This window comes from Lasioglossum baleicum, chromosome 4 (assembly GCF_051020765.1).
Source record: "Lasioglossum baleicum chromosome 4, iyLasBale1, whole genome shotgun sequence".
Classification (NCBI taxonomy): Eukaryota; Metazoa; Arthropoda; class Insecta; order Hymenoptera; family Halictidae; genus Lasioglossum; species Lasioglossum baleicum.
The window spans coordinates 12,839,233-12,864,809 of NC_134932.1; the positions used below are offsets into that span (position 1 = coordinate 12,839,233).

General features: G+C 48.0%; 1 protein-coding gene across 2 annotated transcripts in view; it reads left to right on the forward strand.

The window, feature by feature from the left end:
• LOC143208348 (uncharacterized) overlaps positions 1-25,577 on the forward strand; it is a 315,575-nt gene that overhangs the window by 91,013 nt on the left and 198,985 nt on the right. The window lies entirely within an intron of this gene.

The following is a 25,577-nucleotide window of genomic DNA, read 5'->3' on the forward strand; positions in this document are numbered from 1 at the left end:
ACCGGGTCGCGGCAGATTGTTCGCTTGTTGCAGTTTTGATCGAACGAGCCGCAAGAACGGGGGTTCGGGAAATTCGCGAAATATTGCCGCGTATTGTCGGCGCCAGGTCCCAGAAAGTATCGGGCCACTCGTATTGGGTAGCTGTTGGATAAATGTTCAATCAGGCTTCGAGCAATTTCGAAGGCGAGCGATTTCTCTGTTCGGGCTGTGCCCCCGGAAAAATATCTGCACGTTCCCCGGGTCGAAGGGAATTTTAGGGAACACAGTCACGGCGAGAGATTTCTTTTCCTTGAGTCGGGTCACGAGCCAGCTAGGGGCGCAAACTTTCGCAAAGAGCGTGACTCCGAGGCACGCTCGATCCGTCACGAGGATCGGCGAGGAACGAACCCGTTCGTCATCGTGACTCCGCGCAAAACTGGTTGCTCGACCACGAAAACGAGAGGGAGACGAAACGAGGAGAGGCTTGCGTGGCCCCGCAGGGCTTCTTGCCCTGCCCCCTCTCCCTAGAATCAATTAAAAGCTCGCGTGGAATTTATGCGGGGAAAAATTAACAAGTCAGATGTGTCCTACGGCCCGGAGAGCCCACCGATATTAAATTAACGGAAATAATGAAATGATAACGGAGATTCGGGGCCACGACCCCGTACCGACCCCTCCAAAGCCCCGTAATCCCTCAAAAAGTCGAGCAGAAACACCGGCGAGCCGGGACCAGCCCTTTACGCGATCGATCGTAATTATGCGCACACCCTGCGACTCATAAATCGCACCCAAACTCCAGAATTATGCTCCCCGGTTGACGAATCTCCTCCAATTAAGCGTCGACCATGCTATCGATTCGCTTTTTCTCCAAGACACGCGCGTGAGAATCCTGGATCTTGAAACCAAAAAGTCTAGTTATTTGATCCAACGAGAAGAGAGACGATAAACTGATTTTTTAGTATAATATTTTTACATTACAATTGTTTTTGTTCAATCGTTAAGGGACCTTTAATTTTTTTAGAGGACGTGGACGATAGATTTATCTTGATTCGAAAGATACGTGTTTCTGGCTACCGAAGCGGGTTTTTCTTGGCACGATGTGCCGCTGTAGATTTTGATGCGCGACAATGGAAATTTACTCCCTTTCCTACTTTCTCCTTATCCTCGCCCTTGTTCGCCACGACGAGACGCCTCCACCCCTCGGCGCGTGTAAGCAGACTCCAGACAAGGAGTAACGTGTTTTTCAGGGTCTCCTCGCTCTGCTCTCGCGATTTTTGAGATCGTGACAGAAGCCGTGGGTGTCGACGCGATTTTATATCTCTGTGATCGACAGTGAATGGAATTCTATTTTACGGGATGTTTCTGTAGACAATTGTCTGATTCGAAATTCTATTCAATTCCAAAATTTCGAACTTGAAAGTCCGGTCCAGTATTTAATTTTCGCGCGACACACTGCACACAGTGGATCAAGAAGACCCAACGATGAAGTATAATACGATTTGACAATTTCTGTGCGGAACACGGGTGAGAACGGTAAGTTAAAAGCTGACGTTGCACTGGTACTGCAACACCGGGAACTACCTACGTCTACAGCCTACCGTCAACGTTGTACAAGCACAATACAGATAAGTTTACCTCCTGTTTGCTTCCTCTTCTGTAATAACGTCTATTCGGAACTCTGTCTTCGGATAACTTAAGCTCCAAGGAACACAGCCGTCGAAGGCTTAATCCAGCGTCTTCATCAGCAAGACCAACAACACCGCCAAAAATAATCACTTCTTTCAACGAGCGATGCAACAGCGGGAAACACGTGTCGCACATTTTTCAAACAGAACATATCTTTAACTTATTCAAAAAGTTTGATTTTCAAAGACCGGGGTAGTCTGAACCGGGCCAGCAGCGCGGAAGCTAATTTTTAATCAACAAGTAAAACACCGGACGCATTATGAAACGCTCGCGAAAGTTGCGCGGGCCCGGACGCAGAAGTTATCGACGGCGATAATTAAAAGCAAAACCGGCAGCGGTGATGGTGGTAGTGGGGGTAGGAGCAATTAGCGCGGCGTTATTGGCAGGGTAAACTTAATCGTGGCCGGCGAAGGTACACGAAGAATAAGGCGGCGGATGCTGATACCGGCTTCGCCGGTCACAGTAATTAATCAGTGCCATATGGTAAGCCTGAGCGTCGACGGGTCCGCGGCCAACAGCAATTAATAACCCCACCATTATCAGTTATGCGTAACGATTACCGAGACTACTCTATAACGAGCCGCGCTTAGAATGTAAACTTCAGGAACGACTTCCGTTATTAATGGCCGCGATATCTCGCCCCCGCCGGCGGCGCACTGAGACCCACGGTGGAACTTGTCGTCAACTTCTTTCCTCCGCTACACCGAGAATTCAATTACGACGTTATAATTTCTAGAGGGAGAGAGATAGAGGGAGAGGGTAAATCGGTCCCCGGCAAAGTCGTGCACCGGCTCGGACGGACCCTGAAAAATGAATGCCGAACCGTGTCGCTTGAAAAGAAATTAATTTGTTCAAAGTTTCCGTTTCCGCCGCGAAAGCACCCGGCCAGGAATTACTGCGCCGAGAGAAACGTCGGAAACCCTGGCGAAATTCGCTCGCTTGATTCACGGGGAAATGGGGAATATAAAAGGAGTTGGTATGTCGTGGATATCTAACGTCCTATTCGAGCTTTGGACGCGTGTTGGTTGAATAGTAAAATTTTCTCCACTTTCCAAAATTCCAAGACCGCACTCGCGACTTTCTGTCGCAAAAACGTGCTTTCTCGAAACTGAATATTTTTCAGCTCGCTCTGCAGAAGGTTCGATCTCTAACAAAAACCAACAATTTTGAAATTTCCGCAAGTTCCAGCTTCGCGATCTTCCAAAGGAACGGGAATCCCTCCATCGTCGCAGCCTGAGGAGCTCGGGGCTCGGTAAAAGGACCTTTCGATGTTCCTCGAGAGAAAAAAATCAACATCGTGGGTGGCTAGGGGGTCGCGTTATCGTTTCCATCGCGCATGAACGAGCCCGGGCCCGAAGTTGCGAACTCGTCGCGAGTTTCGCAAAGTTCCGTGTACGTGTCCGCGCGCTTCGACGTACACGTTTCGAAATTGTCGCGAAAGATTGGAGTTAAAGTTAAGAGCCGACCAGGCCCGAAAAAAATGAAGGAATCGCGAGGCAAAAAGGAGAAAAACGCACTGAGGAAAGAGAGAAAGAAAGAAAGATAAGGAGAGAGTGAAATAGGATTAAATTGAGATGAGTCCACAGTCCCACTCTTCTTCCACCACTATCTTGAAATATTTTAGTTCAGGAAATATCTTGGTTTTGGAATTAAAACGGAGTGGAAACGGTTAAAGATGGCGCTGCTATCGCTTCGTCCAGGAGTGTAAATTTAACCGTGCGCTACTGTAATCACGGGTAGTTTCGCGCCGTCCGCGTCCTGGTAATTAGTGTCAAAAATTCAAGCGCGGCTCGGCCACGCGAGGAATTACCCCGGTCGCATAAAATATCGCTGCTTTCCGCTACGAAAGGTAATTAGTGGCACGTGCTCGCGGTCGTGAGACGCGCAACTAGAAACAATTAGTAACGAATCGCCCTTGGGGGGCCGCCGGCAGCTGCGACGAATATTTAGTCGCCGCGGGACGGAAAAATCGCCTAAAACACGTGGAAGTAATATCGGTGGGCGCAATCTGGCCTCTTCCAGCTACACCTTCCTGAAGCGGTTTAAATAAAACAGGCTCAAAATCGAGTTAGCCAACCACCGACCCGCGCCACAGTCCGTAATATTCTCCGGTCTGTCCGCGGAGCCACCGGAAAACAAAAAGAAAAAAACGAAAATTGAAATTGTTGTTACGTAGCTGTAAGTTTAATCCTAAATTAATTGCCCGAATTAATTGCCTGAATTAATGGACGGCCGCGGATTAAGCTCCCGGATCCTCTCAACATTTTATATTGAATTGATACGCTGGTATAATTTACCGCCATTGAAATGATATTTTAGAACACCGTTTTCGAGGACCAGCTAATTATTATGAATTTTCAGAAGCGATCTGTATCGACGATGCTCTACACACGCGCTTTTGAGCTTTAGATACCATTCTTGTGTAACGAACTGATTTCATATAGCTTTGTATATTAGAATATTGTAACCATTGCATAATGTATAGCTTGTCGTCGATGTATCCGGTGATTGCGTGCCGTTGTGTGCTTCGGCTTTGTACGTCTGCTCATAATTCTGTCTCGTTAATATTTATTATTCCATTTTATTCGATTAAGTACATTATCTGTATTTATCAAGTGTGCCGATTCTGTCGGGTTATGGCCTCAGGATATTACTCGTAATTAAATGGCTAAATACATGAAAGAGAAAAGGAATTGTGCGAGGAAAATTGGCATTCTTTAAAGAATTAAAAATTATCAAACATAATGCCGGAAGAAACCAAAGTGAAAATCGATTTCTACAATGAAAAATAGGAGATTCTATTTAAATTTGCGAGGGAAGGGTTCAGTGGAGAACATGTTTCGAAACAAGCGCCAGAAGCGGAATCGATTTTGGCGACTCGAATAAAGCGGCGCGGCGGCGTCGAACGGCAGGGAATCAGTCATCGGACTGTCGGGCACGTTGGAGTGAATTACGCCACTGGGTACATGGTGGATAGACGGCAACGAAAGGTAGGAAAGCAGCCCGCGAAATGGCACGTAACGCGGTTCGACGCGTTGGCCGTTTCGCGTGGCCGAAGGTCGATAAATCTGACGTCGATTGAAATATTGCCTCCTTCGATATCCCTAGTAGCACTGATTTTAACTCACCCTCCCCCTCTCTCTCTCTCTCTCCTTCCTCCCCGTCGCCGATTCCCATGTACTTAAATCTTTCTCCATCCCTTCTCTCACTCTCACCCGCCCCACTCTCTTTCTCTTTTTTACTCTCTCTTTCGCCGGTATCCAAGCCAGCGGGGACGTGCGCGACACGAGAGAGAGAGAGAGAGAAAAAACCGGAGGAAAATAAATTCCGTGGTGGAAAGTAACGACCGCGATATGAAGCTCGGTGAATTTCATTCGTTCTCGTGACTCTTACCCTGCACACGCAGCTCGACGAAATGTCGATACAGCGCCACCTGGGTACAGCCTCCGACCGGATCTCGAGGCCTTGACCTTCGACGCCTTGCTGTTCGCAATCTCGAAACCCCTCGCGAATTTCACATCCCCAAAATAGTGTACATTCTCAGAGAACAAGTTTCTTTGCGAATTCATTGTTGTAAGAATGTTTGACCAATCGCGCGCGCGCGATACACGATACTCGAACTTTAAATATCAACTATTTAATTAGAGAGCGAGATTTTTTTGTTAATTGTATATGGTGCTACTGTAATAAGAAAACCGTGGGTTTATATGTAAAATAGAAGCTTTTCAATTGTCGGCAACAGGATACAAGGTTGGTGCAAAAATAATGGTAACTGATTTCTTTAATAGGATTCTAGGGGTCGTGAAAGACAGTCCAACCGAGCAGTCGAGGATGAAATTCGCGACCGAGTCTATTTACAGTCAAAATGAATCTCATCGTTCATTCCAAACGTCTAACAAAAACCGAAAGAATATTCTAAACTCAATTAGGGTGATTCTTCGAGGGAGGAGAATCCTGAAGAGGGATCCATCTACGTCTTCGGAAGGGTAACAAATTCGATTCTCGTGGTCGTTCAAAGAGAAAAACGAAACGGGCCTCTTTCAAAGTCGCGTCGCGTGAAAATCTGTGAATTTCCATTGGTGATCAGTCATGGAGTAGAAGAAGTGTACGTGTACATTACCATTCATAATTCATTAATGGTGAGTGCATTAATTGTATCTGGCTTATTAATGTAGCTTATTAACGCTGCAACAATAATGCATTGTCAATGCCACAATAATAATAGCTTATTAATGCTGCGATAATAACGGCTCATCAATGATGTAATAATTTGTATTTTAGCGAATATGATATACAGGAAATCGGAGCAGCACTTTTCAATGTTTTATCTGCTCTTGTATCTCAAGCAAATGACTTCCAAAAATCCTTTTAAAAATTCTCTGCCCATATTTAAGCTGATTAGAGAATCGGACTATAGTGATGAAGAATTCAAAATGAATTCTTTGTTAGATAATATCTGGGGATAATAAATACATAGAGAAATGTATTCATTTGCCGGCAGTCGATCAAAGTCAACGATGGCAAACGAATTCAATTTGAAATCTTCGTCACGAGTCAGACCGGACGTTATGGGGGTTGGGGGATGAAGTGACCGCCATGGGCCACCATTCCCCTAACAGTCCGACTACTTTCGGAGGGTGTATGGGAGAGCAGCACACGAGGAGAGTATAGATACGTCGGAATATGTGGATTGGGTTGTTGCATGTTCGGGGGTAGCTCGAGGCGTTGTAGCTCGCCGGGAGACGATGTAGAGGTAAAAGGGCCGCTGGAGGAGACGCGGCCTGAGAAGAAGAGACTGAGAATGAGAGGGGGGTGGCCAAGGGGACGTTAAGGGGGTCTGGGGAACGCGCGAGGCTTCGAATCGGCAGTTCGAGGGTGGCTGTGCTTCGGCAACTTGCCGGGACTCGGCGAGGCATTGAAATTGCAAATGCGCATTATGGATATTTCCCTATAGAGGGTCGAATACCACTCTCTCTCCCACCCCTCTCTCCTCTTCGTTTCACGCAGAGGCTTCCTGCCACCCCTAGAAGAGCCTCAGCATCTTCCACCACGGCGCGGCGTTTCTTCCAGCTTCTCCAGCTCGCGGACGCGTTACTCCGCTCTTTATCCAACCCCCTACACCCCTGGACGCTTTCTTTCCACCCCACCCAGCCCTTTTATCTTTCACGGTGCAGCCACCCCCGCGCTAGGATACAAATACTCGGGGCGATGTACCCGCGGCACCCTTTGCGAGTCGCTCATACCCCCGAACCAAAAAGAAATATGCTAGAAATCAAAAGGATGCGGACAGACATCGGGATCCTGGGGGCGAAAATTAGTTTGGTGTCTCTTTGAAATGAATTCACCGCGGTGGCCGATTTTTGGTGTGTTAGCTACTATTTTCGAAGGCTACGCTTACGAGTCATCTTAACACTCGACACTTTGACATCTTAAAAATTCATTTTTGCTGCAATCCGTTGATCTTGTTAAATACAATTTTGCAAAAATTGTAATAAGAATCAACCGCAACGGGTGCGGGAAAATCGACTCGAGACACGAGGTCGAGCGGATCGATTCGAGCCGGGCCGGCTCGATTTTACATCTGTTTACACGGTGTATCGCGCGGCGGGTCGGCTCGTGCGCCATAAAAGTTTGCCGAGTAGATAAAACGTCGAACAACGGTCACGAACGCCAACAGGACTCGTCGCGACGCAGAAACCGGTGCGGCGGCGCGGCGCGCCGGGAAAAAATGCGGCACGATTTAGAGGCCGTGCGGAGAGGGTGTTGCGAGAACGGTTCCCCGTCGCAAAAGTGCGCCGTCACGCTCGTGCACTCGGCCGCGACATGTATTTATTTTGTAAACACCGTCGTGACGATGCGGTGCGGCGCGACGCGGCGACCGACTGTATGTAGTACGAAAGTGACGCCCACGGTTTATTTCGCGTTCGTATATGTATATCTCTCCATATCGGACAGACGACGACGACACGGAGGTACGGGGCGAGAAGAAATGGAATTCCCTATATTTTCACGCTCATTGGCCTTCCCGTTAATTAACCGGGCTTTTCGTCGCTTTTTCCACCCCCTCCGGCACACCGGGTAATTACCGGGACAAAATTGGCGGCGTCGAAAAGCGGGCGCGTCGCGATAAAGCGCCGCCGGACGTCAAATTAATATTTCAGCGGCAAGCGACGTGGTCTAATTTCGCCAGAACCGGTCATTGTCGTGACGGAAAAAACATCGGGGATGAAATACAAAAAGAAAGAGCAGCTTCCTTTGACCGTGGAATTAATTGTGTCGCGCGCTACGGGCACGCTCTCGACGCCCCGAGTGTATTTAGCGTTTTTTAATCGATAATCCGCGGAAGGTGAACGCTATAATAAATTTAGGGGAAGCGGATTGATTCATTCTGACAGAGATGATCGGATAGCATCGATTCATCCGAAACAAATTCGATTTGATCCGAAACAACATATCCCTTATGGGAGGATTCCCTTAACAGAGAACTGTTCTATTTGCAGACTGAGCTTTTGTTCGTAAAAAATTTCGCCAAACGGGAAGTTTGTCTGGCAAATTAACACACAGCGTGCGCAACGGTGTACGAACGTGACCCACTTCGTACTCGGTTAATTGTGAGCTCGATTATAATTACGAAAAAAAAGTAGCGGAGTTACACGCGCGACCGAATGGAATTGATAAAACGAGGAAGCCCAGTGGTGTGTTTATAATTATCGAAAAGCGTGACCCGAATCGCATAACTGAGGGTGTGCTGCAAGAGTGAGAGATGGAGGGAGGAAGAGAGAGCTCGAAGACGAGAACAGCGAGTTGCTCGAACTCGAGGCTTCTAATCGAACTCGATTGTTCCCCTCGAGGTTTATCAGCCCTGCAGAAATTCGAGAAAGAGAGATGGTGAGGGGGAGAGGCGGAGAGGGGGCGTCGGAGGATGTAATCAGGCAGGCGTAGCGGCGCCGATCGGTTCGTTAGGCTCGGTTTAATTTTAAAACGACGCGCCTCGCCGGGGACATTTTTTCACGAGCCAGTGGACGAACGCGTTCCAGCAAACAGGGTTCGGTTTGTTCCAACCATCTTGAGCGGAATTCTCAAATTTTTCTCGTTCTCTTTCGTTCTAAAGATTCATTTCACCCCATCATAGTATTTTTACGCTGGAAACAACATAACAATATCCTTAGATTTGTGGTAATTCTTTCATAAATACGTAACAATCCGCAGTCTAGCGATCAGCTTCGGAAAACCGTTACACACGACATGCGAGCACATTCACAACGATTCACGCGAAATAATCGCGCAGAAATCTCGAGTCGACTGGTTAGCTACCTGCAAAGCTTCGCGAAGCTTCGATTGACAAGTTCGTGAAAGAAAAAGTAACTTTTTGCGGGGGTGGGTGTTGGTCCCCGAAGAGTTTCCGAAGTTTCCCATACCACGCGAGCCCCATAACTTTCGTCTGTCCCCGCGGAAGGGTTAAATAAGAGACCGCCAAGCAATGGGCGAGTCGAGGTAGATCTCGCGTCTGTTCCTTAATCCGTCAAAGCGCGGCTAAACCGCCGGCAAACGAAACCGGGGCTCATAAAACAACGTTAACTCGATTGCGACGTGGTAGCGAGGGGGGTATAGAATCGATTCTCGAGCGTCACTCGTAACTCGTAACTCGTCAGGGATTCCGGAGACCTGTGAAGGTCGAAGGGAGCCAAAGGGACGAGGGGACGAATAGGTAAGTGAATCCGCTACATCGGTTCGACCGGGTTCCGATTGCTTTCGGTTATTCTCTCCTCCTTTCCCAATCCACCCTCGTCTACCCTCATGAGCAGCAGTGCTCAGAATAAAGAGCAGAAACATTTTCAGAAATGATTTCCTGAATTTTATTACACTATAATATTGTAAAATACACTATGGATTAACCTGAGAATTGTGTGACTCGCTTTGACAGTACACTACTTGGGTCAAAATACCGACGACTGCAGCGGCGAGCAATTCGACAGCGTTAACAACCGGATAAAAAAATCTGTGGCCCTCCGTCAAAAGAAAAATGATTTTGCGGAACACAGTTGTTCATTAAACGACAGCCGCCGGTTTTTCGTCAACGGGTACCCGCAACGGCGTTGTTTTATTAAAAATATCCGCTTTGTGAAACGCTGCCAAAAATAATTTAAAAAAAAATTGCAACAAAGAACGCTCATCGATTTCCCGAATATCCACGTCGCGTGTACACAATAAAACGTTAAACAACAACAACCGGAACCAAATTAATTCGACGTTTTTCCTCCGCTGGACCAGGAGGGGAACGTGGCAACGAGCATGTTAATTAATCGTTAATACAATATCCATTGTTCGGAAATTTTTTTCGGAAATTTTCGAGAACCGTTCTCTGCCTCGACGTGTACATATTGATACGGTGTTCGACTTTTTTCACCCCCACTGATCGCAAAAATCGAAACACAAATATTTAGCCCGGATCCTCCGTTGCTCCGTGCTTTCATACAAATTGCGACGGCCTAAATTGTGAGTTGCCATCGGACCCGTTACTTTTCCCGAGACCGAATTTAATTAACCAAATAAATTACATTTCGACCGGCGCAGGTCCGAACAAAAGCAAGCGGCCACGCCGAACGCGAAAAATATGAACGCGATGCGAAAATCCGAATGCCTCGATCAAACCAATAATTCTCTACATTGTTGGGAAAATTTAAAATGCGGCAAAAATTACCCCTAGCGTTCTCGAATAAATTTGCGCTCGTAAAATAATCGAAGGGAATTTAATACGTACGACGATGCTGTCGTTCCCTGGATATCGGAAAAATCGCCAAATACCTAGATGAAATTCTGCACAGTTTCAAATAGCTGCATTTATTATTCTTCAAATTTAGCTCGATATAAAAACGCATGTTCCGGACGTGAGCGAACACGCTTGGATCAAATTTATATATTCAAAAATGATATAAAAGTCTGCACCGTTGAATAATTTTGAAGGTCGAGAAAATTCATTCGCACGTAACCCAACGACTTCTAACGACACACAAGGTTAGAAATAAGAGAAATATGTGGATTGGTAACCTCGTGGCCTCCGAGACTTGTAGTCTCGTGGAAAAATTCGCCGGAATTTTATCACCGGTTGAACAGTGTTTCGTTTGAGCATAGCATCGCCGGGAACCGCGAGGAACAGTTTCGGAGACGTCAGCCTCGGCTCGCTTTCCTCCCCCGGCCCGGTGTTTTCGTATTCCGAGGGTGTTTGAAATATTGAAAAATCAAGAAGGAATAGCGGAAAAATCGAGGGAACGCTCGCGAGGCCCCGCCGGTTATGGGATCAAGCGAATTTCCGAGGAAACTCGCGCGCCGCTGACGCAAACACGCGTCAAAAAGGATGATATGCGCGAGGGTTGGGGGTGGAACGCGTCGGGGAGTCTGAGGTTCTTCTCTGGTAGAGGTGTTGGCTGGATTGCAGGTAGAAACGAGCAGACGAGAGACACCGGAATGCTGGGAAAAGGACGAATCGAGGGTCACGGGATTTGTTGCAAGCGAGTTTACAGAGTTACAGTTGCGGAAACCGCATCCGCGAGAAAAAAATGTTTTCGACCAACCACCTGCGCTCGCGTCTTTTTGACCAACTGGGGACCAGAGTTGCAAAAAGCTGCGCGAAATTCACTCTTGAATGAAACATTATCTGAACATCTAAAAAAAATGAACAGTCGAATTTTTATTTTGCAGTCTAAGTATAAGCTTACGAATAGAACATTTTCAGATTAATTCCCTCTAATTTGTAGAATATTCCCTTACCGTGACATCAAGGGAATAATATTTCAGTGTGACACGGTTCCTAAGGGTTGAGCGTACGTAGCAGGGCTATTTTTTCGAGGAGAAACTCGTGCCGCGGAACTGGCGGTTTCAATTTCATTCGTGCGAGTTTATCAAACCGCTCGATCCTCTATCCAGTGTCAGTCTACAACGCCGAGTCACCGAAAAATGTCCGCGTATCGCGCGCAGGGGATCTCATTCGTGAAATTATCTACGGATATTTGAATACGCAGCCGGCTGGTTAGGGGTGAATAACGCGCTCGCAACTCATGTTGATTAACTTCCTCTTCCTTCTCCTCTTTTCCACCCTCTTTTCCCGCTTCTGTCTTACCGAAAGGCTTCCTGTTCAAAATCCCACGAGCGGATTATTTGACTTATCTAGATTTTGTGTACGAGCTGTCGGTGAGGCACAAGACTGTCGCTTTTCGGTAGTTTTTGCCTCACCGACGATATCAGCTGTTCGAGTTCGATGACAACCGGCGAGCTAATCGACCGAGTTTGTAAACGTCGCCGTGTCGGTAGTTCATCGAACTCGATTATTGTCGCGTGGGTCATCACATCCTCTTCTCCTTACGTCAAATTATGGCGAAATAGATCGTTGCCCCAACGAACGTTGGTGCGATCCTAGATCTCCAATTCGATCGCCTGATCATCATCTCATCTATTGTATATTTCTGTTAGCACCTCCTGTTATATTCTTTATTACATTTTAACTCTCGATTTCATCTCTGCACCTGTCTTCTCCTTTTTGTCCTTTCACCTTTCAGACTTTCCAAGTTCCTTCGAGACGCATCTCGTCTCATTCGTCGAAAGTTTACACACTTTCTGGAATGATTTCGTACGTGAATAGTGTGTTACGTTATACTGTACATACATTAATGCACATTTGTCAACGGATATTTTATGTCCAGAAATAATATAGATTGATCTCTGAAGAAGGTACTGTAGTAATGTGACGTGGCAGCTGTACCGTTTGAAAAACAAAATTGCCCGAGGGCCTAGCAATGCAACGAGTCGCGCGGCCCTCCGAAGCAACTTCCGTCGTTCTTTGCCAGTAAACTTGGGACAGAAGCATCGGAATTATCGGAATAGTTTGCACATATTTTCCGGCGGTACTGTTATCGGAGACTCGTAAGTAAGCAAATCCCTCCGCGTGGCCGGATAACTAAATACGCCCGGAGAACTTCCGAGATAAACGTCCGGAAAAGTTACATCCCGTATCGCCTAACTCGAACACGCTACGTTCGCCCGGTATATCGGAAGAAGAAGGGATTAAATCGGGTCTGTACCGCGACGAGCCACGTAAAGATACGACAACGCTCCGAGTGGATGTTGAACTTTCCGCAAGGTACATTCACGAATTTGTACTCTCTAATTGGACATAGTTATTCGACTGTGGAGCAAAATGTACGCACATAACGCACTCGAGTCTGCATTGCGATGTTCTGAAACTTTTCAAAACATATTATATATGCGACCTTCCCTGACCTTATATGACTTTAAACGAGTGACCTTGAACGACCTGGGACATAGTTGATATTTGGATCTTCATGCATTTTTGTAGTAACAAACATTTATGGTTGATAAATTGAGTTTACTCCCCATCCGGGTTTTTAGACAATTTTGAAACAGTATCGCACAGCATGCCAGAAAACAAGGAAAAACTTTTCCGAGTGCAGTTTTACTAAAAAATGGATTTGCAGCGCGGTTAGCGCAGTCGGGTTTTCGCAGCTGTTCCGGTGTTAACGATAACAATTTAACAAGCGTAACGCTGGCACAGCGGAGCGCTCCGAAAATTGAATATCCAAAAGTAATCTTGCCGGAAGAATTAAGTCGGTGCAAGTGACAAGGGCACTTTCCGTGTAACGCGAGCCTCGTTGAGGAACGTTTTAATAAGGCACGTAGCGGCGGACGAGTCGTTGAAAGGGGAGGAAGTGCAGGACCGTGAGCAAAGGGGTGAACGAAAAAGCAAGGAAATCTGGCAAAGGGGAGCGAAAGAGACCAAGCCAGAAAGAGAGAGAGCAGACGAGAGAGGGAGAGGAGGAGAATGAGGATTGCACACGGCCGCGCGTTGCACAGAGCCTCCAAAGAATCGCGAGTGCATCTCGTTCCGAGAGGGTAAATACTTGCGAGACGAGACGCGTCGCCGAGGGAGAGGAAAGTCGAAGAGGGGCTGTCGATCAACTGCGCGGAACGATTCAATAATTTCGCGATTGTCTGCGAAATTTTCCACAGCCGATATTTCGATACGCGGAATTCGTTTCCGCGGACGTGTCGCGACGGAACGCGACGGAAACATTTGAAATTGTCGGGCTCGTGTTTGCCACCCCGCCGGAATATTGACGGAATACGCGCTGCTCGCGAGAAAGAGTGATAACGCTCGCGAATGCAACGGGCGCGGCGCAGCTTGCATCAGAACGCTGCGGGCTTGCACGAATTCGTCTGCGATAAACAATTAAAATACATCTTTCCTACTGTGGCTCCTGCAATGTGGTCGCTCACAGGAGTTTTCATCGTTCGCCTCGTAGAAATGTAAAGTCTAAGAATCGGTAGTCTCGAAGTTATTAACGCAGTTTTTTACGAGTTATTTCTGTAAACTGTGTTCATCGAAGCTCCTTTAGGTTGTTAAAAATTTTCTCGGTACAGCTTCCGTAATTATCGCAACTTTACAGGTTCGTTAACAAGTGGAGAGGAGCACTGCGCAAAACGCACAGAAGCAAATTGGTGTGTCGGAAAGATTGCACGATGTCAAATAAATCATTTATTAGCTGACTGCAAATCTTCATGCTGAATGAAAATTGACATAGCGGCCTAAAACTCGGACCACAGCTGATAACAGTTGGAGGGGTGGTTCTTGGCAGATTTTCACGATTCGAAAAAGTGAATTAGAGAGCTTAAGTCCGTCGGGATGGTCACGGTAATTGATAATCGAGCGGCGGCGGCGGCTGCAGGCGCGACTAATTGGCTGATCGCATTGTCATTTAAATGTGGAGATCGCCGAGCGACTCGCGGATTAATCCGGGAATTACAGTCGATGGACTAATTGGCGAAAAGAGTGTGCTACGCCTCCTGGCAACACTCGCGCTCTTTCTCCCCCTCCTCCCTCCCGGAGGTTTTGTAAACAGAAGGAGGATCGATCGAGATCGGATCGATCTGCGCACGCGACACAGCGAAACCGAGGAAAATTTGTCGGGCGATTTCGCTTCGGTCCGGTGTCCGCTCGGACTTAATATTTTCGCAGCGATTTACTCGCGTCCGATGGCTGCATAATGGCAATGCACGCGCGCACACCGGACGTTTCCCATTTACATAGATCGTTCTGATGTATTAACCGAGAGATCACTGTCACAGCTCGCGTCCGGATAACCGGCGGCTCGCTTCCGACCGACGCGCAAATTAAGAGCCGCTCGTCCGATGCGAATGTGGATTATGCTACATCTTCCTTGACGCTATTCCCCCGAATGCAAACTGTTTTCGGTTTGCCGATAATCGTACGCTACCGCTGCTAATTGATAATCGAGGTTTTTCAGTGCTTGCTGAGAACTCTGGGTAAAAGCACAAATAATAATATCTTCAACAGAAATGCTATTGCATTACTGCACTTCTATTTTATCATTGTTATTAATACCCGGGTGCAACGAACCACATAAATAAATTGCTGGAGCCACGAGTTCCTAATTTAGTAAAGATGCATATCCGGAACAGCATTATCGTCATGCGTGTCAACTATTTTGGTGAGGTTAGATTTCCATGGACAGGTCGAGTCGACTAATTTAATGAACGACAGAACTGTCGCGTTCAACTGTTTGATATGTCCCAGCAATGAAAACTATTTGTGTTACGGGCATGATATTCCTAGTCCGATTTCGAAACTCTTAGTTTGTTGGAATTTGATTAATAGTAAATAAACTGAATTATAGTATGGAACTTCCGGACACCTAATATTATATAAAGATATAATATAATAAAAGAATAGATGAAAAACTAAGCGAAGTATGTAGATGGTTCGAGCCGAATTTTTGCGATTGGTATTTTCTATTGGATAACGGTATTCTATTCTGAGGTTCTGCATGGGTATGCAGCCCGAAACGGAGCTAAATGGGACAAGCAAGCGGCGCAGCCAATGACCCTTTCACGAACCGACGGTGCCGCTATCAGGGTGCACGCATCCGTGTGCAGTGTGCAGTTCGCGAACCTGTATCCACCGACGTCGCGCCGGCCGCGAATCGACGTTATCGCATCCGGTAGTTCGTATCGCACTGCCTCGGCCACCCGACGATCGACCGTAAAAATTTCAACTCTATAGGGAAAGGGAGTCTCGTTCCCCTTTCGTCGATCACAATCACGATCACACTCGACCAAAATCTCACAATGTTTCTGAGAAGAGAATTCCTCCCTGCGATTTTAGTCTAGCTTTCTAATCGATACGTCATAGAAATCTGGAAAATAAAATACCACAATTTAACAAATTACACTGGATCAATTCTGTCGCGTTTTACGTTCATTGAAATCAACATCGGGCAAACTTATGAACGAAAGTGTATGCGTGGGCGTTGGACCCAGTCGTGGCTCTTGTCGTTTTCGCGGCGGGGTTGGCAAACTTTTCAATTGGCAAGCGACGGTCGGAACGCACGGAACGAGGATAACAAAGCGGGCAGATGTACTTTTGGGGGGTGTCGGGTTCCCTGGGGAGCGGGACGAATCGTTTTTCCAGGGTCCGCCACCTGTCCGAGGGCGTCAACGGAGCCGAAGAAAGGAGCGGCTGCCTCGGGGCGAAGAAAAACTGGGAAAGAGGGCAATTCGTTCTCATTACCCGTCCTCCCACTCGGCAACTTCGATGCCGGCCGTAACGCACAAATTTACATCATCCTACCTCAGCGGTATCCTTCATCTTGTCCTGCTGCCAGCCAGCAAGAGGAAAAAGAGGAGAGAGAGAGAGAGGGGGGGAGGGGAAGGAGAAGGAGGAGGAGGAATGGGCAATTTCTTTTCATTAGGAGGTGCCAGCCAGTTCGACGCAGCCCCGCGATCCACCTGCTAACGAGTCATGATATCCCTGGCAGCTAGTTAACCGGCCTGAAATTTGTTTCGGTAGACTCCCCGGTGAAATTAGTCGTCGGAGAAGCTGCCACCCTTTGTGAATTTTCAATACCGGACTGCAGAACTCGGGCTCGGCTTGGCTCGACTCGGCCCGGCTTGCCGCCGTTGCTTTTACCAGGCGATCCATCAACGTTTCTTTCAAAGCCGGCGCTGTCTGAAGGGCGAGCATTAAGCGCGAGCATTCGGATGGGGTTAAATGTTTCTCCTGAGCAGCGGCCGTATAAAGCCGACCCGGCACCGACGAATCTCCGGCCACCGGACGCGAAAATCAATGCAACCAACGCTCCAGTCTCCGCGAATCGCATATATTCGGCTTTTGCAAGATGAAACTTTTCTCTTTACAATGATACCAAAAAATCGGATGTAAGATCTTTTATTGCTGTTTTATTGCACTCTAAGCGCGAGGTTCACATTGAAAACTCAGAAAGAGAGAAAGAAAACTCGGTCAATGTTTACAGAAAGGTACAAAATATTCTGGTAGTAAAATCCCTAATCCGATCGCGGCCCATTAGACCGGCGGTTGACGATCGCAGAAGCATCGATCAGCGGGGATCGGCGTCGCGGGTGAAAAGGTCGGCCAGCAGATTAGGTTGGGCTCGGTGATAAGTGATCGCGGTTCCCGGCCTGAAACTCTAATTAATACCTCGACGCTTCGTTTGAGCCGGTGACTTACGGGCCTGTCGGCCCTGGCGCGGAATTACGCTCAAACTGCCGGCGCAGCGGCGTTGTCCTTCGGGGGCGGCTCGGCCATTTGTTATCGAAGGTTGGAGGACTGCGGGGAGGAGAGAGAACGGGGGTGAAAGGGTGAATGCAGGGTCGGTGGTTGGTAGACCGAACCTGGCAAGTCGGATTGTCGCCTTCGACGCGCTGCATCGCGATTCAATCCGCGCGTCGCTCAATGGCCCGGCTTCACGCTCCGCTTAACGAACCGCGTCGAGTCTAGCGTCGCGGCGCGGCGCCTGCACCACGAGCCCACACCCAGCGGCGATAAAGGGCCGCTCATCGATCCCGGGATCGACTTCGGCTGTTCTTGAACCGACGGTCGGCAACAATGGCCCGTTTCATGCCCGCGAACCGGGACACGGTAACGAGATAACTTTGCCAGGGTTGTTTCGAACCCCCGGCATTAATGGACGCGCGAAAAATGTGATCGATGGACCAACTCGCGATCGAATCTGCCTTGGAAACTGGGCCGGAAGGATGGAGAAGGGTTGGAATCGCGTGGGGATGCTCATGGAATTATACATAGAATGTGTCAGAGTATTCTTTGGTCGAGGAAGTATCGTTAGACTTGTGCCCGAAGTAAGATTTTTCTGAGTTGGTTGCGAGAGACACACTGATACATTGGATATAGCACGACTAGATTCTTGTGTATTTTCCACGTATTTCGATAATTAGACTTTCGATCTTTATGCAAAATTAAAATTGTTTACATCTGTTGTAAGAAACATCGGTCACTTAGGAATGTCTTTCTTGAAAGACGAAATTGATTCACCGATTTCCCATGGAAACAATAATTTCAATAATTACGGAGAATTGCGTTGAACGCAGTAATTGCAGGTTTACTGCCAAAATCAGGGTTGGATTGTGAAGGTTTGCCGGGTTCGCAGGTGTGCAGTGTGTAAGTAGTAGGCGGTGTCACTCGGAAAGCGATTTGCACAGGCTGGCGCTCTCGCAGTCAGTCATCATCCTCTGTTGGCGGGTGGGCCAGCCCCCCCCCCTCCCCAGAGCAGCAAAACCGCCGCCGAACCTCGCAGGAACGTAGCCGCGGCTTCGCTAATGAAAACGAATAGTCCTTCTTCCATGGGCAACCCCTTTTTCAGGGCGGGGGGTGGATACGCTCGGATGGAGCGAGACACGAGGGTCTGGTCTCTCCTGGCTCAGGTAGACAAGAGGACAAGAGCCGTGTGCAGAGGGTCGGTTCTGCCCTCGTCGCGAACAAACCCACCCCTCTTACACCTCTCTCCCTCTCGCTTTCACCCCTTCGTTCCACCCCCGGAGGGCTCGCGCGTTCACCGAGACAATTAGAGGATCGCTTGTTCGGATGACTTCGTCGCGTCGGCCGTCAGGTGTCCGATACCTTGAAAAACACGCCTCTGACGCGAGCTTCTCGTCTGCCGGGGATTCTCCGACGGGGGATGATGGTCTTCCTACACCCTCGGTTAGAGTGACGATGGATAGGCTTACCGTCGATGCGTTTCGTTACACTTTACCTGGGGAAGAGATTGCAAGGGTTGCTGATATAATTGAGTGCAGGGCTTGAGATTCGGGTTTCTCGTGACGAATTTTCAAATCGATCCGTTGCAGATACTTCGACTGACTAGTCGAGTCGGTAAAGGCAAGCGACCATTTCCAATTTATAAAAATGATTGATGAAAGAACTTTTTATAGGGATGTATTTTTAGTGACGAGTTTGTTCTTCTTGATATATTCAGCCCTTCAGGGTGTCCGTTCCTTGTCTTCGTTCACAGCTGACGGCAAAGACGTCTCTGCTCGCAAGCCGAGAGAACGCGGTCGGCGTGATTGAACGGCGACCCAGTTCCCGGACAAGTCGTTAATGAAAAATTGAATGTTTGAGCACGGCGGATTTTTCATAAGACCGCAGTTTGGTCAGGCGACGTGATTCGCTCCCTGCAATCTTCCGTTTGAGGCGTACGGAGCTGCGGTCAACCCTTTCGATGGAATTGGGAGATGGTGTGTCGCCGAGCTGTCCTTCTTAGCGTCTCTGTCCTCTATCCTGAGGACCGAGGAGTGATTCTTTACAGAGAAAAACGGCAAAAAGGAAAAAAATAGGTGGAAAATGGACTCGACAAACTTGACGCTTGCGAGTGTCTATTTAGATGACAACTAGGTCGCTTTGATGGGCCCTTGTCACTCATTTCGGCGAAGGATCCCCAAAATTTGACGCAATTGAACTCGGCGCGGCGGTCAGGCAGCGGTGCGTTCTAATGAGCGACGGTCTTTATTCACTAATTTCTTTAACGCTAGCTTTGTGGAGTACTAAAAATGACTGCTACACATTACTTTGTAAAAGTAACTAGGATGTGTCTTTCCAAATTTTTAGCCAGCATATTTATAATACATACTCGAAGAAATAGATTAAATTTTGCGTAAGATTCTCCGGGTCGTCCGGATAAATCCATCGCGAGGAGTTCGATCGAGCGTATTCAAAGGATCCGTCGTAGCGCAGAGAGACGAACAGAGGGCAATTCCGAAAAATCAACACGGAACGACAGAAGTCAAAAGAAAAATACGATTCGTTCCGATGGCAGGGGAGAGAGAACGTGCGTTGTATTTATGTTTTCCATTCGGAGAATAACATTTCCCGAGCGTGAAGAGTTACGGCGACGTCGAGGTTGCTCCGCGACGGAACCGTGAAGCTCGCAAAAAGGGAAAGGGCATCGGACCTTTCGGGAAGGGGTGGGGGGTTAGCAAGAGAGGGGTAGGGAACAAGAGAAAGGAAAAAGAGATTTAACGAGTTTTGCCATGGCGCGGCAGACGCGACCTGGCCAGGAAATTCGGCGTCGAAGTTCGCGGTCGATGGACAGGCGCAAAAGCCTCGCAATGTTCAATTAAACGCGGCGAGGGCCCCGCATGAAATATCCATTTATTCAACAAACCGGCGAAAAGGTTGTTGGTCGATAATTAAAAAGCTTCAATCACGTTTTAATGCCGCGCCCCGACGACGGGACCACGTTTTAATGCACTCGTTGATTAAATTTTTAAACGGCAATCGTACGATTTAACTCGCGACCGCGCGACCACTCCCTCGCCAGCCTTTGTCCAAAATTGAGAGGAAAATTCGAGAGATTCTGAGCTTTCGATTCAGCTGTGGTTGGATGTCGTGCGATTTTTTGCACCAAGTAGAAGAAGCGATTTCAATGAACGATTATCCACTGAAACATGTTGCACATTTTATTCGGACGCTGGTCCTTGCGCTATGTAAACATTTTCATATCTAGATTGTCGTTTGATTCGCCATCTTGAAGCTTTTTAATCAACTAAAATTTCGTCAAATGCCGACGGCTGGTTTCGTTGTTGTACCATTTTTCCGCTTCAAATGCAAATTGAAACGCTTGAAAGCGCTCGAACGCAGCGTGAGGGATGCAGTAGGTAAAATCGAGTTCGAGTTCGATCGCTCGAAGGTCGCAGAAAGGAAGGTCGAGCGGAAAATCCGGTAATTTTATTATTCGAGGGGCGTGTCCGTCGTTCAAGAAGGAATCGCTCGCGACCAGGTAATTCGTCGACGCGAAGTAGAGAGTTCGCCGCGGACAGAAAACTCGTTTCTCGCCTAAATTGCCGACCGGAAATTCTTCGTTTACGGACCGGAACGAATTCTCACCACACTCCCTCTCTCTCTCTTTCCGCGTGTTTATTTAATTTCACTCGTAGCAGGGAAGAAACGAGCCGTCGCTCCGAGACTTTTAGATTCGATTAACTAATCGTGACGAGAGATAATTCCTCGGGACCGTTCCGGAATTATTTACTCGATCGGGACGAGACCGAGAAATTTGCAATTAGACCAGATTCGACCCAGATTCTGAGCTATCGGCAAAAATATCCTGGGAGGATTAACCGTCGTTCGTCTACCGTTTGATGACTTTTAATCAAATCGGCACCGCCCGATCGCTGATTCGAGGCTATTGCTTCGATCATGGGGCTGTTGGATCGGGGACGAATTTTCTGGGTGAAGAAAATGGATCGTGGCTGTAGAAACACGGATTTTAAATGCGAAGAATCGAATTATCTTCTCGAATTCACCACATTTTCGACATGAGAAGGCTATAGAATTTTGAAGAAACGTGACGAACAATCGAGAACGACTATGTACGAGGTTCGGAAGGAAGGTTTGAGAATCGATAGTGGTTAGAGCAACATTATTCAGCGTCGTTTCCAAAGAATGTTTATCCGGCGATCTCGGACTAGGGAAGAGAGACCGAAGCGGGGTAACAAGCACGATCCACGAACCAAGATCCGCGATTAAGGGAGAGAGATTCTGGCTGCTCGATAAGCAAGAAAACACGCGTCGACGTCGGTCGTTCTCTTTTATAAAGCGGGGACCGGGGCCAAACGAAACCGGACGTAATCCTGGACGTGGCTGGAGAAGGAGAGAGAGCCAGTAGCCAGCTTGTGTAAACGGCAGTAAACCGGGGAATCAATTCGCAGCCGAGATAATAGCCGGTTACAGTGGTCAGAGCAGTTCCATGTAAGAGCAAGCGTGGTCGGGGCAACGGCGAACATCCAGCGGGGGGTCCTCCGAAATACCAAGTGAAAGAGAGGAAGAGAGGATGCGAGAGAGAGAATCAGAACTCTACCGGGTGTGCGTTTATCTTGGGAACTTTCTCGGCAGCCGTCGATATCCAAAGTGAAGGGGACGAGACCGTCCCCCCGCGATATCTGGGACGTGATAAACTTGATAGCGTCTGCCGGGGAAACCTTGACGACAGCTTGGCATTGCCGATGACAGACATAATTAATGTGCCCTTGCCGTTCCGTAGGCAATCCACGGAACCCATCTAGATAGATCATTTCGTTCTTTTCCGACCACCCTCCGTTACGATGTTGTGGTCCATTTCAGGATGTAATTGGCTTCCTAATGGTCGGACTATTCTACTTACTCGATCGAACGCGCTTATCGCGAACCGGACAAACTATCTCGCATCGCATCGACTCGACTGCTCGCTCTTTATACGCCTATCCCAGCGAATAACTATATGGGATTATCATGTTCTTTTTGCACGCTTCGAAGCCTTCATGCTCGTAATATTCTACGGAACGTATAACGTCTGTTCTCGTGAAATATGAAACAAATACTGTGACAGGAAATTTATAAGTTGCCCGAATATCGTGCTATGCATTATAATCTTAAATAACGCAGCGCGCACAGTTAATTTGATTTATTGACGTTAATTGATGTATGGCGCTGGCCAGCGGATACGTTGATGCTTCATTGTTCGTAGAAACAATATGCTCGGTTTTATACAGCGACGCTCGCGTGTAACATCTTTATCCGTTTATACAGGGTGTACATTTCATAAAGAAACAAACCACCAGAGAACGATTCTCTAGATAAATGATTTCCTAATATTTCTACGAGTACAACCATCAAGGTTTAACATTCTAATGTCTTCATGGTATGTTGATCAGGATGAGCTAAAGGGGGGAGGTCAATTGTCACGATGTGGGCGAGGAGAAGCGCGGGCAGAGCCAACGTTTACGAATCCGGGCGCGAGCACTATTTTCACTTAGCGGCCGGAAATATTCCTGCGCGGTTCGTATACATATTAATAAACTCCGCGGGTGGGAAGTTCACTTCTGAAAGCCACCGGCATGCGGCACGAAGCTACCTACAGTTTAGACGTACTTCTGCCAGTCGCACAGTCCGACCGTTACCCGGAGGCGGAGAGGACCGGGGGTCGAGGGCTGTGTCGGTTGCGGGGGTGTAAGTGCTGTTTCGTGTACGGCCAGTTCAGCCACCCGCCTTCGATCCCGTACCATTCTACCTCTCTCTATCTTTCTATCCTACCCTCTCTCTCTTTCTCTGCGAGCGATCCTCGTTTACTCTTTCTCCCGGGCGAGAGAGAAACACCCACGCGTACTCGCCCCAGCCGGGAATCCCACGGGGTTCGTTTCGACGGGGGTAGTTGCCGAGGAAGCCAACTTTCTTTCTTCGACTGGGACAAGAACTAGCTTCCAGCCTCGATTACTCGCCTACCTGCGCCCCACGCGTCGCGTTCCCACTCTAATTTCTGTATCACGTCGTAATTGATTGTACTTTATCTCTTGCTTTATGGATCATCAAACTCTACCATGACTACACTTGAGATTTAATTGTTCACACCCCCTAAATCGTAGCCATCCCTCCAGATGAACACCTACCGAGGTGTTCGTCGAAAAATGGACCTCCGAACGACTTAGGAGCGAAAACATATGGTTCAAGAGCGTAGGGGTGAGAACGTACGTGTAGTAGGGTGGTTAGGGGCGTGGATTACCGTGTCCACTAGTGGATTTCATATTTCCCTGGGTCCCGAATCCTCGACAGGGATCGATCGTTTAGAAAATTGCCAGCCGGCTGGTACTTGGGCATTCGGGGGATGTTTGGACCGCGTGCACGCTTTAAAAAGCAACCCCTTCGTAATTGAAGTTTAATACCGCCGCAGGACGGGGGAGAGCCTCGACTGTCGCCAGGCTGGTAGAGTGGGGGCGAAATTGTTGAAACATTTTTCGAATATATTATCGTTACGACAATTACGCCGGCGCGCGGCGCCGTGGAGCACGGAATGAGACGCGCCCGAAATATTAACGACCGGTCCCCGACTGTCCTGTAATTAGAGCCGGTCCCCGCGACTTCATAAATATGCGCCGCGTAGTTCGAACTTTCCATATTTCGTTACATTCATTGTGTCCTCCTTTCTGTCGCTCATCGACTACCGGCGACGATCAGAGGGCCTTCTACGCGACCCACGTTCCGGGAAATACTTTGTGAAATTGTCATGATTTTTGCACGCCTCTGCGGAGCTTAGACAATTTTTCTGTGAGCTGATACCAGCTTGGACACGAAGATTGAAGTCTTCTAATTATGCAGAGGATTTTTTATTTCCAGAGTACTTTCAATTTTTGCTTGAAATTGTGTTTAAAAAATTTGCCCGTCTACCGGGACTTCCGTGGATTCGAAGATTATGGTCTTCCAATTATGGCCAGCTCGAAAATCTCGACCGGCAATTTTTTTTGTGTCGGCGGCGCAGCTTAATCCGCGCTAATCCGTCCGATTTTTCCGACTCGTCTGGAAAGACGTTCCCGACCGAGACGCTGAATAAACAACGCCCGGTGTTCTTTACTTCGGGTTTAAAGGATTTTCCGGGTGGACGAGCTCGATTGCCGTCGAAACGAAGATCAAGAGGAAGTCAAATATCTTCTTCCTAATTCACGGGGGAAAAAGCCGGGTAGCGATCCAGGACAACGGGTCCCGGGGAGGAAGAAACAAAGGTGCTCGAGAAGAAACTTTGCCGAACTGTAGGTCTTCGGTTCGCTGAGAATTCCTGAGAATCCCTGAGAATTCTAACTGGAGGGGAGGGAGGGGCGGAGACTGCGACCCTGAATGAACGTGATCGCTGAAGTTTCTACGTGGCCGGTGATTTCGGCCGCACGGTGTTCAAAGTCATTCCCAGGAATAATCAGAGTCGGCCGCGCTCGAAACGATTTGGAAAAGGGCGAGAACCGGCTTTTACAGTTTCCTCGCCTAATCGAGCATCCAACGGTGTTCCTAAATGTGAATATTCGAGATGTGGACGAAATTCGTAACAATATCGTTTATATTAGTGCAAAAGTTTCTGCTCGATTTCGTGTTGTATTTTAAATGGATCGAGCAGACTGTTTTCGAGACTCTCGACGAGGATAAAAATTTTAACGCTGTCTTTAATTACGAGAATTTGGGAGTTCTCCAGGGCGCCTAATACACCTCCAGTAATATTGCAGCGCCGCGCCGCCTAAATGACCGGCGAAAATACGGTAAAACGAAGAAAACGCATGGCAGAGTCACGCGAACGCGTCGGCACGAAGGTGACGAAGTGCATTTCAGAAAAACGACGCGCCCCTCTCGTGAAAGACAATTTGTTAGCTGTCGGCCATTATGCCGGAATGAAAGGGCGCCCGTCGATGGATGCGCGAGCCTCGCGATTCAAATTAAGAGAGCCAGGGGCTCGCCCGTTAGAAACTCTGCTAAATCATTATTCGATAACTTGTTTGTCACGGAAGAATAGGGGCTCGCGCGGGAAAAAAATAAATCGAGGGGTGAGGGGAATAGGCGGAGGGGGTTGTGGCTCTCTCTGCGGTAAAGTTTCCAAGGTGATAGGGTGGATCGGAGTTCTATGACCCTTTGCCGAGAGAGAGAGACGTTGCTTCTCCAGCCTTTCTTCTCTTCCTCTTGTTCTCGACACTCTCTTTCGTCCCCAGAGTTCTCTCTCTCTCTCTCTCTCTCTCTCTTTCTCCCTCTCTCTCGCTCGCTCTCTTGGATCCTTCGGTCGTTCTTT